The sequence below is a fragment of the Pleurodeles waltl genome, chromosome 10, assembly GCF_031143425.1.
Source record: "Pleurodeles waltl isolate 20211129_DDA chromosome 10, aPleWal1.hap1.20221129, whole genome shotgun sequence".
NCBI classification, from domain to species: domain Eukaryota; kingdom Metazoa; phylum Chordata; class Amphibia; order Caudata; family Salamandridae; genus Pleurodeles; species Pleurodeles waltl.
Window position 1 is genome coordinate 344,253,270 of NC_090449.1, and position 21,337 is coordinate 344,274,606.

Sequence of the window (21,337 nt, forward strand, 5' to 3'; positions counted from 1 at the left end):
TAACGAACATAACGGGACATAACATAACGAACATACTAAAGTGGTAGAGACCACCATTTCTATTGCTGAACATTGAAAAGATTTAAATGTATCTGAGATACTAACCCAGAGGTCTTCAATCTGGGGGTCGGGACCCCCAGGTGGGCCGTGGAGACCTGGAAAGGGGGTCGCACATTCCCCCAGCTGATCCTTAAAATGCCTCAGCTGAATTTGAGTCTCCTGTGCTGTGAAAGCCGCACAGACAGCTAAGGAGACTTTCAGCCCAGGGCTTCTGCTTCCTGAATGAAAAGCAAATGTGCTCTACGAGCTGATCTGCAAATGTAAAGGGTGCTTGGGAGCAGCTTTAAATGATCAAAGCTTTGTGAGGACAAACATTTTTTTTTTTTGAGGGGTAGTGCGAAGAGTTAACAACTGAGCTGTAAAGTGCATGCTTTTAATTGTAATTGTATTTACACAGCGCTTACTTCACCTGGAGGTGTTGAAGGGACAGCTATTAAAAAAGAAAGGTATTGCATATGCTCTGATATTACTTAAATCCACATTTTGGAAGCACAGTTTTATAATAAACCTTTTTGTAGTGGCCTATATTATACTGCGTGTAATGAAAGTATAAAATAATGCCCTTTTATATATTCGCAGTGCATTCTGTCACAGGCTGTGACCTCATGGCACTAAAAATACACAAGTCACTATTCTCAACTGTACTAACAAAGATTTAGGGGGTTCGTCCGCCGAGTTGTATCCGCCGTGCGCCCACACTCCCGCGGTGCCCATTATGACATCCACGCCGGCCCAGCGGGGATGTGGGCCGCAACATGGGAGCCGGCTCCAAATGGAGCTGGCGGTGTTGCGGCCGTGTGACGGGTGCAGTTGCAAACCGCCAGGAAAAGGCTGGCGGTAGGGGGACTCGTAATCCCCTGGGCAGCGCTGCCCTGGCGGATTATCACCGCCGGGGCAAATGTGGCGGGAAACCACTGGCCCCGGCGGTGCGACCGCAGCGCTACCGGCGCGGTCGTAATCCCCTCTGAACCACCGCCAGCCTGTTGGCAATGCTTCAGCCAAAACAGCCCTGGCGGTCTTGGACCGCCAGGGTTGTAATGAAGGCCTTAGTTCTTTTGCTTTCCGGTTAAACACAGACCTCTGCAGTGCATTAACTAATAGAGGTTTCATAATGCACTACAGTGCATTTCCCAATGAGTAACAACTTTATTTTATTTATTTTTCATTTCAGCTGGCTATTATTTATATGTAGCTACCTGGCGGTGAAAGACTTAAAAAAATTTAGAGAATAATTTGGGTTTATTTATGAGAGGCTTGCGCTGCTGGAGCATCACTTTTTTTTAATGCTCCAGCATCACAAGCCTCTCAATCATACCTATGAGCTGACTCAAAGCCACCCTGTGTGGATTGAATGGCCTTGTAGACATGGAGTAAGGCAAGGCAGTGCAAGTGGCTGCATTGCCTTACTTTGCGTCAAGGAGGTGTTCCAATGGCGTAGTGGTGGGTGTTCCTATGCAACACAGATGGATTTTGACGCTGCCCCAGATTTACAAAATCACGTAAACTGGAGCAGTACCAAAACCTTACGTCTCCGCAGAGCACGCATAATGAGGAGAAATGTTTTAATTTCTCCTTGTTTTTTTCTCTTTCCATGTGTGCTGCTATCTGCCACACATGTAGAAAGAGGTACAATGCCTTTCTGGATTGTTTTTGTGCAGGAAGGTGCCCCTTCCTGCACAAATACAATCCTGCCTATGTTGGCACTAGGCAGCAATTTTGCGCCAACGCAGAGGGAAAGGACAGAAATGTACTGTATTTCATAAATACCGTCCATTCCTGCCCTTTTGAATTGGAGTGTGGCAGTGTAGCAAAAAGACTTGCAGCTCTGCCCCATGTCAATTCCTAATAAATGAGGACCTTTGTTTTTAGCCACACCCTTGACCACGCCCCCACACTCACTGATCTTTGATTTGCTAAACACTGTTTAATATTATTTCCTCACAGTAAAAATGATTTGCTGTGTGAAATGGGGATGTTTATTATTGTTGATGATGAGGAGTACCAGGTTCTAGAAATTTTTATCAGGAGGTGGTCCTTACACCTAAAGTTTTTTAAGAGGGGGTCCCGGCATCAAAAAGTTTGAAGACCTCTGTACTAACCAAAGGTGTGCATGACGAGATGTACAGTTAGGAACCACTTTGAAACCAGAAAAGAAGTGCTGAGCTGATGCTTACTAGCTACAGCTTGTTTACAACTATCACACAAAAAAATGGTATAAAAAGGCTATACTTGTGAATGTGATTCTTTCAATGTAAAGTAAACATAACAATGAAAAAAATATTTTCATGAAAAAATAATGATTGTTTCCAACTGGTTAGACTACATTTTAGTACTTCTGAGTTCTGCTTCCTGTTATAGGCAAAAACCATTCCCTCACTCCATCAATGGAGGATGGTTGCACAATCTGATCAAAACATATGTCTCTTTAAACGCTGGAATTACAAATGAGCAGACAAGGGATGTCCAGTCAAGATTATCAAAGTGTCAGCCAAAACGTTTGCCATATGTGCTTTGATTTTAATAACATTTGAGCGACTTCAGCAAGAAATCATTTTCTTTGGTAAAATCTGTAAATTAAGCAGCAGACGAAGGGTCTTTTGGCAAGTGTACATTAATGCTAAACAAGCTGCAAAGGTAGAAACCCATTTTTGCTGAGACTCTGCCTTACCGCATGAATTCCTCACGCTGTGTCCTGCAACATCAGGTTTAATATATATTTGAACAAAACCTCATCTGCCACTACATAATGGAACACTACATTCAGTAATATAAATGTGTTAGGAGTAAGTGTTAATTAATTAAGAAATAACTTAATAGGGTAACTTATTTAAATAGATTTAAAAATGGGTGGTACTATACAATTCAGTGGTTCCCAACCTTTTGACTTCTGTGGAAACCCACTTTATTATTACTGGAACCTACGGGCCCCCACCAAATCATTAGTGGAATCCAGGGACCCACCCCTCACTGAGTCATTACTGAAAGCTGGGGACAAAGGCGGTCATTCCAACCGCGGCGGGCGGCGGTAGCCGCCGAATGACCGCACCGCGGTCATTGTGGCTTTCCCGCTGGGCGACCGCCAAAAGGCTGCCCGCCGGCCCAGCAGGAAAGACCCAGCAACGATGAAGCCGGCTCCGAATGGAGCCGGCGGAGTTGCTGGGGTGCGACAGGTGCAGTGGCACCCGTCGCGATTTTCAGTGTCTGCGAGGCAGACACTGAAAATCATTATGGGGCCCTGTTAGGGGGCCCCTGCACTGCCCATGCCAGTGGCATGGGCAGTGCTGGGGCCCCCAGGGGCCGCATGACACCCGTTCCCACCATCCTGTTCCTGGCGGTAAAAACCGCCAGGAACAGGATGGCGGGAAGGGGGTCGGAATCCCCATGGCGGCGCTGCAGGCAGCGCCGCCATGGAGGATTCCCTGGGCCAGGGGTAAACCGCCGGAAAACCGCTGGTTCCCCTTTTCTGACCGCGGCTTTACCGCCGCGGTCAGAATGGCCCAGGAAGCACCGCAAGCCTGTTGGCGGTGCTTCCGCGGTCGTTGGCCCTGGCGGTCAGTGACCGCCAGGGTCAGAATGACCCCCATAATCTGTTAATAATATTTAATTTTCTAAACATTCCTAGATCTCTAGGGGGTCCCCAGACCACAGGTTGGGAATCACTGCTATACATCATTGCTCAAGATGTGGTAGTACGCCACCTTGTGGGGGTGATCATGTAATGTTGCACAACATAGTAGCACTTGATAATAGTGACACTCAACCGTTTCTTCGTAGCTGCTCTATAGTGTTATTGTGCCCAAAAGTAAATCGTAGAAGGCAAACGTAAAAAGATATTTATTTCAAAGATGACAAGTCAGGTTATTATGTTTATTAAGATCAAACATTTGGACAGTTATGGAAAATGTCCTGCTCTAAACCTTGAATTTAAAGAAGGCATTTTGGCAAGTACATGCAAGGAAGAAAAATATAGTGAACAAGAAACATGTTTAGAAAACAGGGAACTACGTGCCGAAACCAAGAAAACTACATGTTCCAGTTTTAAGTAGGAGGTTTACAAAACCCAGAGGTCGTCCTGTGAGAATTGAGTTGGCTTCTTCCTGAGAGAACTGTAAGGGTAAAAGAACTGTTAGTTTAATGAGTTTTATTTCCACCGCTGCAAGGCGGTGTTCAAAATGAGAAAAGCCTTGAGAAAATTGCACACTACACAGAAATGTTAACTCATGTAGGGTAATTTGACAAGAGTAAACTTCATATTACGTATAGTTCACAATGGAACACAGCAAGTGCTGGGGGTTACTGAAGTGGTAACTCACATTGCTCCCTGAACTATTCATCTAGAAGAGAAAACAAATTAATGAGAAATTGGTATTAACTAACTGGACGACAACACCACCACCCTAACAACATAACTAACTTTCTATATAGGGCTGTCAGAATCTTATGTAAATTGTGTAGTTGACTTTCCCTCCAAAGCATACTCAACGAGAATGCTAATGACAAAAAATACACAAATGAGTTGGGATACAGACGGTTATCATTTTTTAGAACTAATGAAAAGCTTCATTTATGGGATGCCGCTCCTGAAATGGCCCAAATGACATTGCAGGGGTGTGGAATTCCTATGGCTCAATGCCCAGGACCTTTTGTTTGGGGTCAACGACAACAAGCTTTCAAAGTTTATTTTGTTAATGGGACAGGTAGGCCCAACCCCCTCCAGCACAAACCTTTTGGCTGTCAATTTACAGTACCACTTTGAGTATGGAAAGGAATTTGTTGAGGTAATATATGTTAATGCTGTTCAAACTTGTATTTCTGGTTCATTAATGGAAAGCCTTAAATATCTGGGTGAGCGTTCTAAAAACTATTTTGTAAGCTCAGATTGCACTGTGGACAGTAGTTCTAGAAAAAAAAGTGTACTTGTTTGTAAAGTTTAAAGTATGAGGCAAGGGGGCAGAGCCAAGATGGCGGTGGCGTAGGAGCACCTCCACGGAGCTCCGTCGTCGGCTGCAGGCCAAAAGCAGCCACAGAGACGGGCGGACCCCACAGTTTCAGTGGGGCTGTGGGAGACTCACGAGAAGCTGACGCGGTGCTTTTTGGCCCCTAAGGAGCGAGATGGAAGGTCTGGTGGGCCGCGATGGAGCTGCGGTGGCGTGAACAAGATGGCGGCCGCAGCTCCGATGCGCGGATAGCCCGAGCTCAACGGGCGACTCGTGCCACGAGAAGCCGCACTTGGACCCGGTAAGGAGGTCCTGCATACCCCAGACGTGACGAGGGGGGGAGTAGAGATCGGGCCCAGTGGGCCGAGAAGAGGCGGTGAGTGTTCCTCCCCACTCCCCCGATTGGAACCAAAAGAGCAGAAGGGCGCGGAGCCGGTGCGGCCGACCGTGCCCTGAACAGAGGAGGCAGATCGAGAGCCCGCGGGCCTTCAGGGTGCCCCTGGGAGACGGTGTGGCCCTGGAGATCGTGACAGCCAGGCCTGCAGGAGAGTTGGCCCATAACGAGAGCAGACGACTGGAAGTGGGGGCCCTAAAGAGAGCATGACACACAAGGATGTGCGAGCAGAGTGCGGGGCGGACCGGCAGGTGAAGGAAGCGGCGGTGCTCTACGAAACCTGGCTCGCAAGTGGAGGGAGGCCCTACTTCTTTGGGCTGCCACTGCTGAGCACATACACACACAAGAGCTATGCCTCCCTGGCTGGCATTCGGTAGGGGAGAGACCGCAGTCGGCGGTTGAGCATTGGTGGACAGGGGAGGGGTGCTGGAGCCTTAGCACTGATGACGTGGCCTAGGCCAATACAGATGAGGTGCCCAACGCGGTCGATTGAGAGGCTGGCTTAAGCGAGAGACGATGGCGACCCAAAAGCAGAGCAAGAAGGACAGCAACCTGAGAGACCTCTTTGCTAAAACCCTGGCAAAGAAACAGGATCCTGCTCACGAGCTTTATGGAACAACTACTTGGGGTACTCCGAGACGACCTTTCTGCCCTCAGGCAGGAGCTCGCGACAACAGTCAAGGAACTGAAGGGAGAGGTGACGGAGCTGGGCCAAAGAGTGGATACAGTGGAACGCACATGTGATAGGCAGGAGGAGGAACTGGACCACCATAGGCAGGAGATCATCGCTCTACAGGACAGCAACCGAGACCTGCAGTATAGGCTTGATGACTTGGAAAAAAGGTCCCGGCGATCCAACGTTCACATAGGAGGAGTTCCGGTGCAAGCCATCATGGGTCCCTTGGAGGGCTTTGTAATCCGTCTGTTCAAACATGTGGTGCCGGCGCTCGACGACCAAGATATAATATTGGATCACACACACCGGACTGGACGCCCCTCCCAGTCTCTAGGCCAGCTACAAGATATACTCACATGCCTTCATTACTATAAGCAGAAGGAGCAAATTCTGACAGAGGTCCATGACAAGAATACCAAATACTTTGAGGGCCCTAAATTATATCTGTTTCAAGATCTCTCATCACAGACACTGTAGCGCAGGCGCGCCCTGCGGTCTCTCACGGTCCTACTTCAAGGAAAAGGAATAAGCTACAAATGGGGCCACCCCTTCCGTCTCCAATTTGTGTGGCAGAACGAACTGTTCACTGGCAGAGGCTGAAGTACTCCCGGGCATGGACTTGGGTTTGAGCGATATCCCTACTGGGGATTCGGAGGACTCCTCGCGAGAGGCTCAAGGGAAACAAGGGCACCCAGTTCACCAACAGCAGAAGAAACCCCACCAAACCATTGGAGAAGGAGAGCAAGAAAGAAAAGGAGAACTTGCTCTGTGGTTTGCGCCACCAGGAGGGTCCACCGGAGACAGGACAAGGAACCTAGCAACTAGTTGGTGCCGGCCAGGGACGAGGCCATAACGACACCGCATGAGGTCACCCCGCCTTAAAGTCAAGAGTCCTGAGTGTGGAAAACATACTGATGAGAGGTGACAAGTGAAAGCTGCAATAACAATGAATAAGGGGAGGCGACGGAGCTCCTATGATGGAAAATGATGGCTGGGACAGATAAGACTTGGTACAACCAGGTGTATCCTCCCCCGGGGGTTTCTATATAGTTCCCAGGCGGGGAACAAGTTGTGTTTACTGTGTTTTATTATGTTGGCTAGTTGTTAGGTTGCCTATGCCTCCTGTGCCTTATTTTCTAATGCTATGCAAGGCAGTGTTTGTGGCAGGAACATTTGGTAATCGGAGGGTCCCACATAGGCCCACGGGCGCTATCTCTCCAAGCATGCATGTCGGTTAAAGTACTTAGGGCCTCATTATGACCCTGGCGGGCGGCGGAGGCCGCCCGCCAGGATGCCGCCCTCCAAAATAACGCGCCGCGGTCAAAAGACCGCGTCGGGTATTACAAGTTTTCCCCTGGGCTGGCGGGCGGTTGCTGAAAAACCGCCCGCCAGCCCAGGGGAAAACGACCTTCCCACGAGGATGCCGGCTCGTAATCGAGCCGGCGGAGTGGGAAGGTGCGACGGGTGCAGTGGCACCCGTCGCGTATTTCAGTGTCTGCAAGGCAGACACTGAAATACTTTGCGGGGCCCTCTTACGGGGGCCCCTGCCGTGCCCATGCCATTGGCATGGGCACGGCAGGGGCCCCCAGGGGCCCCCGACCCCCCCTACCGTCATCCTGTTCATGGCGGCTTTCCCGCCATGAACAGGATGGCGGTAGGGGGGGTCAGAATCCATGGAGGATTCACACGAGCAGCGGAAAGTCAGCGGGAGACCGCTGACTTTCCGCTTCTGACCGCGGCTGAACCGCCGCGGTCAGAATGCTCGTTGGAGCACCGCCAGCCTGTTGGCGGTGCTCCCGTGGTCGGTGGCCCTGGCGGCCACCGGCCGCCAGGGTCAGAATGACCCTCTTAGTCTTGACATTAGGGGCCTCAACTCCCCGGTGAAGAGGCGGGCTCTGGTAGCGATCCTGAGGGAAGCCAAGGGGGACATATGGTTGCTCCAAGAGGAACACTTGCTGAGATCAGATTGGAAGAAGATGAGAACACGATGGTTCGATAGACAATATCACTCTTCCGGGCCAGGGAGACGGACGGGAGTGGCAATCGTGCTAGCTACACATTTCACATGGAAGCTATGTGACTTACAGGCAGAGATGAATGGAAGACTCATTTCCCTACACATAGACATCAATGGGCATGCTATCACGGTGGCCTGCATTTACGACCCTAATGAACATCAAGAGGAGTTTTTATGGGAGGCCATTGGGCGGTTGTTGGCCATGAGGGTGCGGATGTCCTTACAGGAGGGGATTTCAACTTGGTCCCGGACACCCATGTAGATAGATCAGCACAGCGAAGTGGACAGGTGGAGGCGTACTCTGTGGGTTTCCGAAAGTGGTTGGGGGGGGTTAGAATTTGACGGATGTTTGGTGAGCACAAAATCCAACCCTTCAGACATATACGTTTTTTTCGGCCGCACACCAGACCTATGCGAAACTTGACCTCTTTCTGGCCTCCCCGGGCCTGCTTCATGCAATTACGCACTCAGGGATTGGGGTGGCGTCTCTATCGGATCACGCTCCGATCACAGTAAGCCTCACACTGCTGGGCCTGGGTGAAGACTCCCGCTATGGCGGCTAAATACCAGCTCCTGGCTGATGAAGAAATACATCAAGAAATAAGGGATACAATTACATCTTATTTAAGCATTAACGATACACCGCAGGCTAAGGTGGAGACGGTCTGGGAGGTGATGAAGGCAGTGGTCAGTGTATAGCTATTGCAGCTTGCGCCAACGCCCTTAGGAGGGAAAAGAGGTGGCAGTTAGATTATCAGATAAGAGAGCTAGAAGGGAAACACAGGGCTACGTGTGTGCAGAGAGTGAAGCGGCAGCTGATGGTGGCTCGTAAACAGTTGAAAGCAATAGATATGAATGGGGTGGAATACGCTCTCCTACGCACTAAACAGATGTGCTATGTGGGAGGCAATAAGGCAGGGCGACTCTTGGTGCACCGGTTGCGCGCACAGGTGGCACATCGACAGATAAACTCAATACAGAAAAGCGGGGGAGTGACCACAACAGATGAAGAGCTGATCCTGAAAGAATTTGAGACTTTCTATGCCTCACTATATACCGCAGAGCTCCAAGATGAGAGGGCAATAGCGAGATACTTAGATGAGACACCCTTGCCCCAAATACTTAAAATGCTAGCCAATGAGTTAGATAAGGATATTACTCCAGCTGAGTCCTGGAGGCCATCCGGCAACTCCTCACTGGTTTGGGGCCGAATTTTATGCGATTTTTGTTGAGCTCATGGCTCCAGTACTGGTGCGGCTGTTCAACGGTTTAGCTTCTGCCGGATTGATGCCCCAGTCAATGCGCATGGGCACTATTATGGTTATCCAGAAGCCTGGCAAAGACCCAACTCTGTGTGCGTCCTATCGACCGATCACATTATTGAATGTAGATGCTAAACTTTTTTCTGGCATCTTAGCGCAGAGGCTGGGCCTCTATATGCAAAGCCTAATAGACCCGGATCAGACCAGGTTTATTCCAGAGAGAACATGTGTGGATAATACTAAGAGGCTTTGCCACCTTCTAGACAAGGCACAACAGGCCTGTATCCCGACAATACGGCTTTCTATCGATGCAGAGAAGGCCTTCGACCGGGTTCATTGGAGTTTTTTATTTTCAGTACTCCATCGTTGTGGTCTGGGCCCGAGTTTCTGTGAATGGGTGCGGAGTAATTATCGTCTCCCCCAGGCCCGGGTGAGGGTAAATGGTGGACTTTCTGAGATTTTCTCAATTGCCAGGAGGACTAGGCAGGGCTGCCCTCTATCGCCACTGTTGTATGCACTGTATATGGAGCCCTTCGCGGAACATATTCGGCAAAACCAGGACATTAGGGGTATCCCAATGGGGGGCAGATCCCATAAAATTGCTCTGTACGCCGATGATGTGCTGCTTTATATGATGGAACTGAGGGTCTCTCTTGTAACAGTGGTGGATAAACTGCGGGCTTTTGGAGAGGTGGCGGGCTTTAAAAGTAATCTGTCTAAATCCTCTATTCTTAACTTGACGGTGCTGGAGAGGGACGTGGAGGACTTGAGACCCCTCCTGCCATTTGTTTGGGCCCTGCTGGAAATACAATATTTAGGCTTGCAGTTACGCCCCACACCGGTTGTTACAGCGGAACATAACTATACTGTGCTACTTGGCGAGGCGCTGGAGACTCTGGCCCCGTGGAGAGGGTTCGTCCTTTCGTCGTTGGGACATATTGCAGTGGTAAAGATGACTCTCTTGCCCAAGGTGCTGTTCATCACGGAGGTCCTAGCCTTACAACCCCCGCCGGGTGTATTAGATGATATGCAGAGGTTGACCTGGGACTTCATCTGGGCGGGCAAGAATGTCAAGGGAGCAGGCCTATCTACCGCAGTCTGAGGAGGGCTGTGAGTTCCATATTTAATGGGGTACTATCAAGCTGCCCAACTGCGATACCTGGTGGAATGGTCTCGTAGAAGCACTGAAAAGCACTGGTGTTTTATTAACCAAGCAGTCGCAGGGTTACATATTTGGAAGGTCCCCTGGCTGCCGAGGACATGCCGCCCGAGGAGTGTTTAGGGGTCTCCGGTCCTGCGAGCAACTATGGAGGTGTGGGACAAACTACAAATGCGTAGGGCCCTGTCCTCACCCATATCCCCGCAAACACCAATTATTGGCAACCCGGACTTCCCCCCTGCTCTCAGGGGGTCCACCTACCAATCTTGGCAGAACTCAAATGTAAAAGAGTTGGGGATCTGTTTGATGTGCAGGGGATCATGGAGTTTCCACAACTTAAAGGGACTTACAGTCTCCCACAGGAGGCTTACTGGCAGTATTTGGCGATCAGGCACTGGGTCTTGTTCCCAACGGTCAGACCCCATGCGGCTAGACCCCCTCCTTACCTTCGAGCGCTGACTGTTGACGCGCTCGTCAGATAAGAAACTTATCTAAGATATCTATGGCTTCCTACTGGCGCCACCAAACCTACCCCGGATGCCGACAGGGCAGAGGTGGAAGGTCGAATGTGGGCGGGCATTCACAGATAAGGAATGGCAGAATGTACTACATTGAGCATGCGTAACAGCCTGTACCAAGGAATTCCTCCTGAAAATAGTGCACTATTGGTACTACACCATGGTGCGAGTGGCCGGTTGGCGGACTGGCGCCACAGATAGTTGCTGGCTGGGGTGTGAACAGAGGAGTACACCCACACATATTCTATGGCAGTGCCCACGTTTGGCTACCTTCTGGAAGAACATACTGGACGCTATAGACAGAATGTATGACACGGTCATGCCTCGCTTCCCTAACTATGTTTTACTAGGGCTACCAAACCCACAGACATACCCTCTCAAGGCTCCAAAGGGTAGGCCCATTACACTGGCGATCTGTGCTGCCAAACAGCTACTTTTAGCTAGATGGGGTTCAGCGATAGTTCCCTCACAGACGGACTGGCTACACAAACTGTGGGACATACTGGGGATGGAAAAATGGATGGCAATGGTCATGGGATCCCTACCCCAGTTTGATAAGGTATGGGGCCCTGTATCTCTTATCTCTCAGATGAGTTCAGGGAGCTGACGTGCCCGCGCTATCTACAAGTGCTGCACTCGACGTGCTTAGCTACTGCCCCGGCGAGATGGACAGCTGCGACATAATTTGGAAAGGGCCAGTGTGAAGGGGGAGAGGGTGAACAGGCGCTAACGCAGGATATAGATGCGGTACGGGGAGGCATTATATTTGGTTACAAGTTTTTATTACATTTGTATCCACTGGCCAGTGGTTGTTGGTGGATTAGTTGTACGTGATAAAATGTCAATAAACAGATTTAATCCTAAAGTATAAGGCTACATATAACGCTCCCAGAATGCTATCTGATTAGATGCAGATATCTGCAGATTCTTGAATGCAAGATTGACGATCAAAATAAAACGTTCAATAAAAAATTCAACAAGGAAAAGAAACGTTTGGCTAAACTACTGTGAAATATTAGGTACCATTTCTTTGACACGTCGTTTAGTAAAATGCATTTATGCATGCTAGTATTTCCAAAAAATATTCACCATGGAAAGTCAGTTTAACCAGTTTCAACAAGATTTTGGGAAACATGAATATAAACAAACATTGGCAAAGCCAATAGGTTTCACAGTGGTGGTCAGTCTTTTGGTTTTGTAAATGCATGTTTTGTTTTGACCTGGCTTTTGTAAAACTGCATTGTTGTGGGAACTGCCGGGCCCTCAACATTGTAACAAATATTAGCAAAAAGCAAAAATATTTTTGGTCGCAAAAAGTACATATTGCCACAGTAGTTCCTGGCACTGAAAAACACTACAGATTGCGATCATTGTAATATAATGTAACATGGATTTGTAGAGTGTGGAACTTATCACAATAGAGTGTATCTAGATGCAGAATAGGTATGGGTTCTGCAAGTGGGATTAGTCACAGTGAAGCTAGCCGATGGATGGAGAGAGATTTAATTTTAATAAATCAAAGATCTTGGTTAACACCAGGCCGAATTAGGTGCCCATTTTTTAAAGAAAGTCACAAAAGTGCATCCATGGTATAAGCCTTTGCAATAGTGCAGATTTGTGTATTTCATGAATTCACAGGAGTAGACCAGGAAATTGTAGTCCTAGAAAACATTTGTGAACTTTATTTTACATGAGCAAATATGCATGTGCAGATTTGCTCATGTAAAAATTAGAGTGTTTCCAAGCTCACTTTCCCTTTAACCACTTTTTCCCAATCCTGTAAGTTTTACCTCCCACCCGTGTCAGGAGTAAATTTCCAACTTTTTTCAATATGGGACATAAGAGAAGAGCTGTTGAAACCCCTTAAAAACATGCAAGTTAATAGCTTCGCACAGGCTAAAAAAGGCATTCCAAGCTAGGAACTGGTGCTTACCCCTACCTCCTGTCCCAGTATGCAGATCTGCAGAAAGGTGCCAAAATAAAGAAATTGCTAGTATTCAAGCCCTACTATAAGGTATTATCAGAGCTCTAATATAATGAGATTGCTACAATAATGTGTTGCAGTACTCCATGGCACTAAAGGGACAACTAGATATATGAAGCAACCTGTCACATGGACAAATAAATATTTTATTAAATTCCACACCCCTGTATTGTATGTCATCAACTGGAATATTATTTGACAAAATGCCAGTTCTTTAGGTAGCATGAAAAAGATGGTTTCCATCTTTAAAAAGGATATGGCCAAAGAAATATAGCTAGGAATAATTTACAAGAGATTTGGCCCATATGAATAAGGGAGCATGGGCTATAATGTATGAATTGGAATGCTGTGTGTGGCACAGCATATTACCTGATCAGTATTTATGTCCCTTTATTTGTGTTTTCAGGCCATGCATCTAAATTTATTAAATCACAATGAACACAAACACCTAAAACAAGCTAGTCCTATTTACTTGTTGGTGCGTGTTAGCATTTTTTTTTCAATAGAAGATGAATAAATACAAATTACACTTTTAGGAATAATTAGAACTGAAGGAGCTTTAATTTTGAAAAAGTGACTTTGCAAAATTCGAATTATGTGAAATTGTGAATTAAACATTACAAACTCTTTGGAACAGAGGATTTTCCTTCTGCAAGTCTCAGAAATTGCAGATTTCCCCTTCACATTAGTATCCTCTACAGCCCTTCCCAATTGGGTAAGTCATTTACGCTGTATAGATATCTAGAAGTGACTCAATATAAATTATGAGCTGCAAAAGGCTCATATGTTGGGTGAAAAACAAAGCTACATAAACACAACATCTGGAAAAGGAATAAAGACATATTCAGCATGCAGCATGAAACAAATTTAAGTGGGACTACATGGCTGAACTAGATAACATTAGGTTCTTACACCAACTGCCAAGAAACAGATCAGTGTTTTTATTTGCACTGTTAAGCAAATGAAGGTGACTCGTTTGACTTTGGCTTTCTATTGCTGCTAGTACCAAGCAGCGGCAGGGCCCCCAGACGCCCCCCCACCAACACACACTTAACGATCTTCATGCGAGAGATGTGTACAGAGAGCCAATTTGGCTCTTCTCTATTTCGTTGTACCAATCCATGACGCGGTACGGTGTCCGGTGCGAGTGGTATAAAATAAAGGTGGGCAGTCCCCTCATGGTTCTTGGGACACGCTGGTTTGAGCACACTACACTGAGTCTGAGTGTTTTGTAGGGAGGCGCCAGCCCCAGGGTGTATGCGAACACCCCACGCTACAATTGGCAATGAGGCGGTGCCCACGCGTTGCCCCCAATGCCTGCCTGACCTGACACTCCTGCTGCAGACCTCTGCCGTTGGCGCACGACCCTTCATTGGTGCACGGCAGATGCCCCGCTTCTCGTCGGAGGTCCGCGGCTCCAGTGTGATCCGATCTCTGTTCTTGAGCGTGCCCTCAGGAGAAGGGCGGAGGCGCTCCAACTCCGGTCTGGCCTGCGGCGACAGCGCTCACATCTGCAGTGCTCCAACAGTCGAGCGGCCCACAGCAACTGCGCTCACATCGGAGCCCCTCAGGGAATAGGGGTCCGAACTCGACGCACGTTCAAGTGCGAGGTCCCCTGCGGCTGCCCCTCACACTGCCTGCGCGGCCTCTGCGGCTCGGAGGCCGAGTTTTTTTCTTCTTTTCCTCACCCTTCCTCTCATTGGCGCTGGGACAGAGGCCCTGTCAGGTGGGTCCCCATGGGGCCAGTGCGGAGGAGCACGGCCTGGTGTTGTTCCAAGAAGAAAGAAAAAACAATAATAAAGACATTTGTTCTCTTCACCACCAAGACCCAGGCCAGGGAAATTTGTGTGGGAGCACCATCCATTCCACAGCCAGCCATCGTCACTAGTTTTCTTCAGTTTTTTTCTTCTCCTTTGGTGTGCCTGTTTCCTCCTGCCACACCCAACCCTCTCAACATGGGGGGGGCACAGACATTCGTTGTGGGCACTTACACTCCCACCTAACAGGAGAGATGTACGTGGGGGTGAAAACAGACTTCTACTCAGAGAGGAGGTAGTCAGGTCCCTGGTAGGACAATGAGCTCTTTGCCGGATGCCACCCACCAATGCCCAACCCACCATCATGGGTCACATTCGTCTGTGCCGCACTGCCCCCATTCAGCCAGTTGGTGGATCATGCTACAGCTGCTCCGCAGTGGCGCCACTGGCTCGGACGGCTGAGACACTACTTCTGGGCCACCCGAGAGACAGACGGTGCGATGGAAAGGTTGCTTATGTTACATTTTGGAGGCGACGAGCTCTATGACCTGATTAAGACACTGCCAAACACAGGAAATGATAACGACTTTGATGCTGCAGTGGAGGCCCTCAACAGGTATTTCGACCCGCAGCTAAATCCCGGTTATGAGAAGTTCAAACTGCGACAGGCCCAGCAAACCGACACCAAGTCAGTGGACATTTTCTACGCGCACCTGTGCAAACTAGCAAGCACCTGCACAGGCATTAACCATCACAACGAGATTAGGACGGAAATAATCCAGGGATGCCGCTCAACAGTGTTGCGTAAGCTAATTCTACGGCAACCAGGCATTTCGCTTGACGACATCCTCATCCTAGCGAGGTCACATGAGCTGTCAAACAGCCGCGCCGAGGACATGGCGGCTGCCCTTGTGCGATCGTCCATTGCGCCAGGTCCAACGAAGCCGAACCCTGTGAAGGAAGAACAAGTAACGATATCTATCGCCGTCAGAACTCACCCCGAACGGCTCTGCCGGCCAGAATGGAGGAAAAGGGATGTGGAAATTGCGGCGGTGATCACTGCATACCTGGCGCGTGCCCTGCAACAGGCAAGAGCTGCTCCAAATGCGGAAAACCCAACCACTTCGCCAGGGTTTGCGGAGGGGGAAAGCTGCGAATCGGCACAACTTCTGCAAGAAGAGCAGTGGTGAAACAGATGACGCTAGACGAGGAAGCAGCTGCAGTAGGCCCGCATCAATACACCACTCCATATGACGATGAAGAGGAACAGATATTCGTTGTCTCATTCGCTGACAGACGTGATCGGATGCATCAGCCTCCTCCCATCTGCACTATAACGATCAACGACACGCCAGTATCGGCGCTCATTGACATGGGAGCATCGGTCAATGGCATGGACATTGACCAGTACAACAGGTGATCTCCCCCACCAGAACTCAAGCCATGCCGCACCAATATTTATGTATATGGGGGCGTAGAATCGCTTCCCCTAAGAGGGGCAATAGAGGTTATTGTGGACAGCGGCCATTACTCTACACGTGCAAAGTTCCACGTAGCGGAAGGGAAGAAAGGAACGCTCCTAGGGTGTCACACGGCCGAAGACCGGGAGCTGGTATTCTTTGTCTGACAGGTGCATGATTCCCATGCCGAAGCGGTGTTGGAGGAGTTTCCAAAGCTCTTCCACGGACTGGGAAAGCTCAAAGGAAAGCATTTTCCGTTACACATCGACCCTACCGTACACCCAACTGCGCTGAGACATCGGAGGGTGCCATTCCACCTGAGGCCTCAGGTGGTACAAGAACAAAGGACCCTTGAAGAGCAGGGGGTCATAGAGAAAGTGACTGGACCAACACCTTGGGTTTCACCTTTGGTCATCGCCCCAAAGCCCAAACAGCCAGGAGCTATCTGCCTATGTGTGGACACGCGCCTCCACAACAGTGCCATCAGACGGGAGCGCCATATCACACCCACTATGGACGATATCGCAGACCTGAACGGGGCTCAGTGGTTCTCAAAGCTAGACCTGAATTTGGGGTACCATCAGCTGGAGCTAACCTAGGAGAGCCCCAACGTCACCACTTTTTCGACGCACGTTGGGCTGCGTCGATACAAACGGCTAAGCTTTGGGATCTCCCCGGCGGTGTTGTCAATCTAAGTGATGGCATTTTTAGACACTCCGGAAGAACACCAAAAACACCTGAGAGGCACTCTACAGCGGCTGTCAGACGCAGGACTAACGCTTCACCGGAAGAAGTGTGCGTCCTACCGCAACTCGATAGAGTTCTTTGGCTACATCTTTTTGAGAGAAGGACTGAAAGTTGACCTGAAGAAAGTGGAAGCCATCAAGGGTGCATCGATAACCTGCAATGCCACCGAGGTTTGGAGTTTCCTCTGGATAGCGACTTACTGCGGGAGGTTTATCCCCAACCTAGCCACGCTCGCCGGTCCTCCCAGGAGACTCACAAAAGCCAGTACCCCGTGGGAGTGGGGCCATGAAAAAAGCCCTACTGGACACAGCAGTCATGGCTTACTTCCATCCACGGAAGAGAACTAAGGTGGTGGTGGATGCCAGCCCCGCCGGACTCGGAGCGGTGCTGCTGCAAGAACAATGTCATCAGCAGTGGATGCCGGTGGCCTACACCAGCAGAGCTCTCTCATCCACTGAGGCATGGTACGCACATATTGAGAGGGAGGCGCTAGCCATCAGGTGGGCGTGTCAGCACTTCCACTTATATCTATGTGGGAATGAGTTCACGATGGTTACGGATCACAAGCCGTTGGTGTCACTCTTCGCCGGCTCGGCCAGGCTTGCTCCCCAAGGATTGAACGGTGGGCCATACTACTTCAGCCCTATTGTTTTCAAGTGATCTACCGTCCAGGAGTTAACAATCCAGCAGATTATCTGTCACTCCATCCTTTGCAGTCACGCTCTGAGGAGGAAGCAGAAGAGAAGGATGGATGAATGGAATGCTTCATAAGCATGATTGTAGGCATGGCGTGCCCCACAGCTCTCACGGTGGACGAGCTTGCTAAGGCATCAGGCTGAGATGCTCTCATAGGCCGAGTAAAGGAGGCACTACACCACCGGTACTAGAAGCGTTTTCTCGATAAAACATCTGTGTCTGACCCTGAGGTGCGTTGTGTGATGCAACAGATATGAAAAGTGAGGTTGGAGCTCTCAGAAAAGCCCCGAGGGCCTCCTTCTAAGGGGAAAACTTTTGGTGATACCCAGGAGCCTGCAGAGCAGAATGGTGGAACTGGAGCACCAAGGTCATCAAGGAACTGCGAAGACAAAGGCGTGCCTAAGAGGCAAGGTTTGGTTCCTGTGGATGGATATCATGGTGGAAGACCTGATACATAGATGCCCATCCGTGCGCTATCACCACTCAGGATCCTGTCCCTGCTCTAGTTGTGATGGAGTTACCCAGCACTAGACCTTGGCCTCGGATCAGCTTAGACTTCGGCAGTTTTCCGGATGGTTGGCTGACAGCCATTATTGTTGACTCCTGTACTCGGTTTCCGGTAGTGGAACTGGTGGTGTCCACGGCATTTGAGCATGTCTGTCCAGTTCTTGAAAAGACATTTGCCCTGCTGGGTTTGCCAGACTAAATACGGACTGACAATAGACCCCCATTCCACGGTCAAGAGTTCCACGACTATTTGCGCTCGCTGGCCAAAACCCATCGAAGGATCACCCCTCGATGATCACAGGCAAATTGGGAAGTGGAACGATCGAGGACACTGAATCGGGCCCTACGCATTGGGGTGAGTCAGCAAGAGGATGCCGAGCTCTGTCTCCACACCTTCTTGAGGGCCTACCAGCAGACTCCGCACAGCACCACTGATGCGCCCCAGTGGCGTTAATGTTTTGCTCTCCACCCAGAGACTGTATACCGATGGATTGCTGTTGGCAGCCGGTGGATCTTGATGTGACAAGACACAGGAAAAGAGAACACTGACCAATGCGAAAGCCAGCAAGAGGCAGAGGGCGAAACATCCTAATTTGCAGGCGGGGGAGACAGTCATCCTGAAGGATCGCCATCCTGGCTGGAAATTCTGTATCCCCTTCGAACCAGACATATGGAGAGTGGAGAAAGTTGAAGGGACCATGGTAACTGCCGTGAGAGGGGGGCGGCGGGTGATGCGAAACGTCTTGTGGTTCCGGAAGGTGGTGGCTGGTGAGGATCTTGCGGAGGCGGGAGGCGCGGATGAGGAAGGCGGAGCGCTGGAGATGGAGGGTGCCTTGCAACTCAGCTCGCCGCGTGAAGGTTCAAGAAGTGACAGAGTCTGACATGACCGGGATTCAGAGGGGCCCAGCTCCCCAAACCTGAGGCCATCGAGTGGGTCTGAACTCCGAAGTGGGCATACCCGGTACCATTTACGGCCCAACCCGAATCCCAGCCAGCGATTGAAGGACTTCCTGTGCTGACAGAAAGAAACTGATGCATCAAATTAAATCTCTCTCATATTTCCCTCTCTTTTTTTTTTCTTTGCTCTTCTGTGTTTGTCTTGGTTTCAGTTGGGGTGTTTTCTTTGCCTGTTGAGAAGTTGATAATGTTATGCTAAAACCTGGGGGGGATGTGGAGAGCCAATTGGGCTCTTCTCTATTTCGTTACCCTGCTCCATGACGCGGTACGGTGTCCAGAGCGAGTGGTATAAAATAAAGGTGGGCGGTCCCCTCGTGGTTCTTGGGACACCCTGGTTGGAGCACACTACACAGTCTGAGTGAGTGTTTTGTAGCGTGGCGCCGGCCCAAGGGTGTATGCGAACACCCCATGCTACAAGATGCTGCGGATCAAGAATGAGAAATTAAGTACTGAACAGAGAGTGAGTATAGTGAGTGCGCCGATGCGGCCAGTGGGGAGGGAATGGCTAAAGTGTCTGCATACAGGAAGTGAGAAAGTACTAGTGTCCACTGTCAGAGATGGTGAGGGTTTATCTGATGTGCCTCTCTCTGTCTGGCTGCAGGTGCGACTGGCAGAGCTCATAAACAAAAAACGTAGCTATAGGACGTTGAAGATGACTGAACTATGACGTGTAACTGGGAGTGTTTGTTTTTTAATATATACAATACCTTTAAAAAAACGTGTGCTCGTTTCAAACATTTGTAGACTTAATTTAGCGGCAGTCCTAGGACGCTTTTGGTTTTCCCCGATGGTTGTTTAGTCTCTTTCTGAGGAGCATCTAGTGTCTATGTATGCAGCAGTACAGGTTTGGTGGTGGTGGTGCTGCTACTGGTCGTGCTGGTGTTGTGAGTGTATGAAATCTTTAGCTACGCTTGTGAGCGCCTCATTATTAGATAAAATACGATAACACTAATACAGAAAGGCAAAAACAGCAAATTCTTTCAGCGATCATATGAGGCTGAATACACAAACACTTAAAGACTTTTACGTCCGTGATGTGTGCTATATTGATTACTGGGCGGCTCTTCTTGATCATCACTTTATATGGAAGCTTTAACTTGAACAACACACAGTCCACTTTCCGAATACCCTTGCTAGCTCTGCACAAAATCACAAAAAAAGGAGATCTTGTATCTACAAAACACACATCAATCTCCATTAGATCGCTTATAGGACACACGCAGCTCAAGGCGGCATATGTGGTTTCAGCAATGCACACAAATACAGAGATCTCTTAACAGCACTACCGACTGCACATCGCAAGGTACATTTTAATTGCATACGCACAAAATACCATGCAGGCCTCTTAAGGGTGCTGCTCGCAACACACCATGAACGCCACTGCTTGAATCTGCACGCACCACACTACAAGCCGACTCTTATTTAAACTATATACTTCCCGCAAGAAAAGTATTACTTGCACTGTACACAGCACATCAACAAATAACTGAGACCTATTACATGCAGGACGAACACATATCTGGAGAGGACATTAAACAATACATGCATCACCCAACGCGGGGAGCTCTTACCTGCAGTGCATTAAACACAACAGATGAGAGGTGCAACCTACACTGTCAAGAACCACTTATAGGAGAGTTCTTGCTTTTACTGTACACAGCACGACATTATAGATCACTTACTTGCTGCGAGTCCCATTTGGACAACCTCCCTTTCCATTTCCAGGTAATTATTCAGATCCAATGTGCAAGCTCTAATGCAGAAATAGGATCCGTGTTCTTATCCCTTCCAGGGTCAGAGGTTACAAAAAGGAGCTAGACAACCTAGCAAGCTGTGTCTGGGTGTGTGATATCCGCGAGAACTACCAAACAGAGAGAAAGAAATACGGTAATTCACATCGATGTTCTAAGCAGAATGGGAGCGGATACTAGACTGAACGATTAAGGAAACGGAAACGGTTTACACTTCCGAAACAGCAGAGGCAGAGGCAGCACAAGCAGTAAATTCAGCTGGGTCGCTCCATGAATCTTTGGAATTCTGTTCAGTCACTAGTTGATGTTCTGCGTATACAGATAGGACCGGACTTTGCTCGGATAGTGTTCTAGACAGAAGGAAATTCGACACCCTCGCTACTGCTGGTGAAGAAAATAAGGCAACAGGCAGTACCTTTTGTGTTCACAGTGTTAAATCCGGCCGACAAGAAAGG

General features: G+C 49.1%; 1 long non-coding RNA gene across 1 annotated transcript in view; it reads right to left on the reverse strand.

The window, feature by feature from the left end:
- The window catches only part of LOC138261545 (uncharacterized), a 64,035-nt gene extending 42,970 nt beyond the window's left edge, over nucleotides 1-21,065 (reverse strand). The window contains exon 1 of the long non-coding RNA XR_011199110.1: nucleotides 20,814-21,065. This is a non-coding gene — a long non-coding RNA (uncharacterized lncRNA). The remainder of the gene's footprint in view (nucleotides 1-20,813) is intronic.
- Between the last annotated feature and the right edge of the window lie 272 nt (nucleotides 21,066-21,337).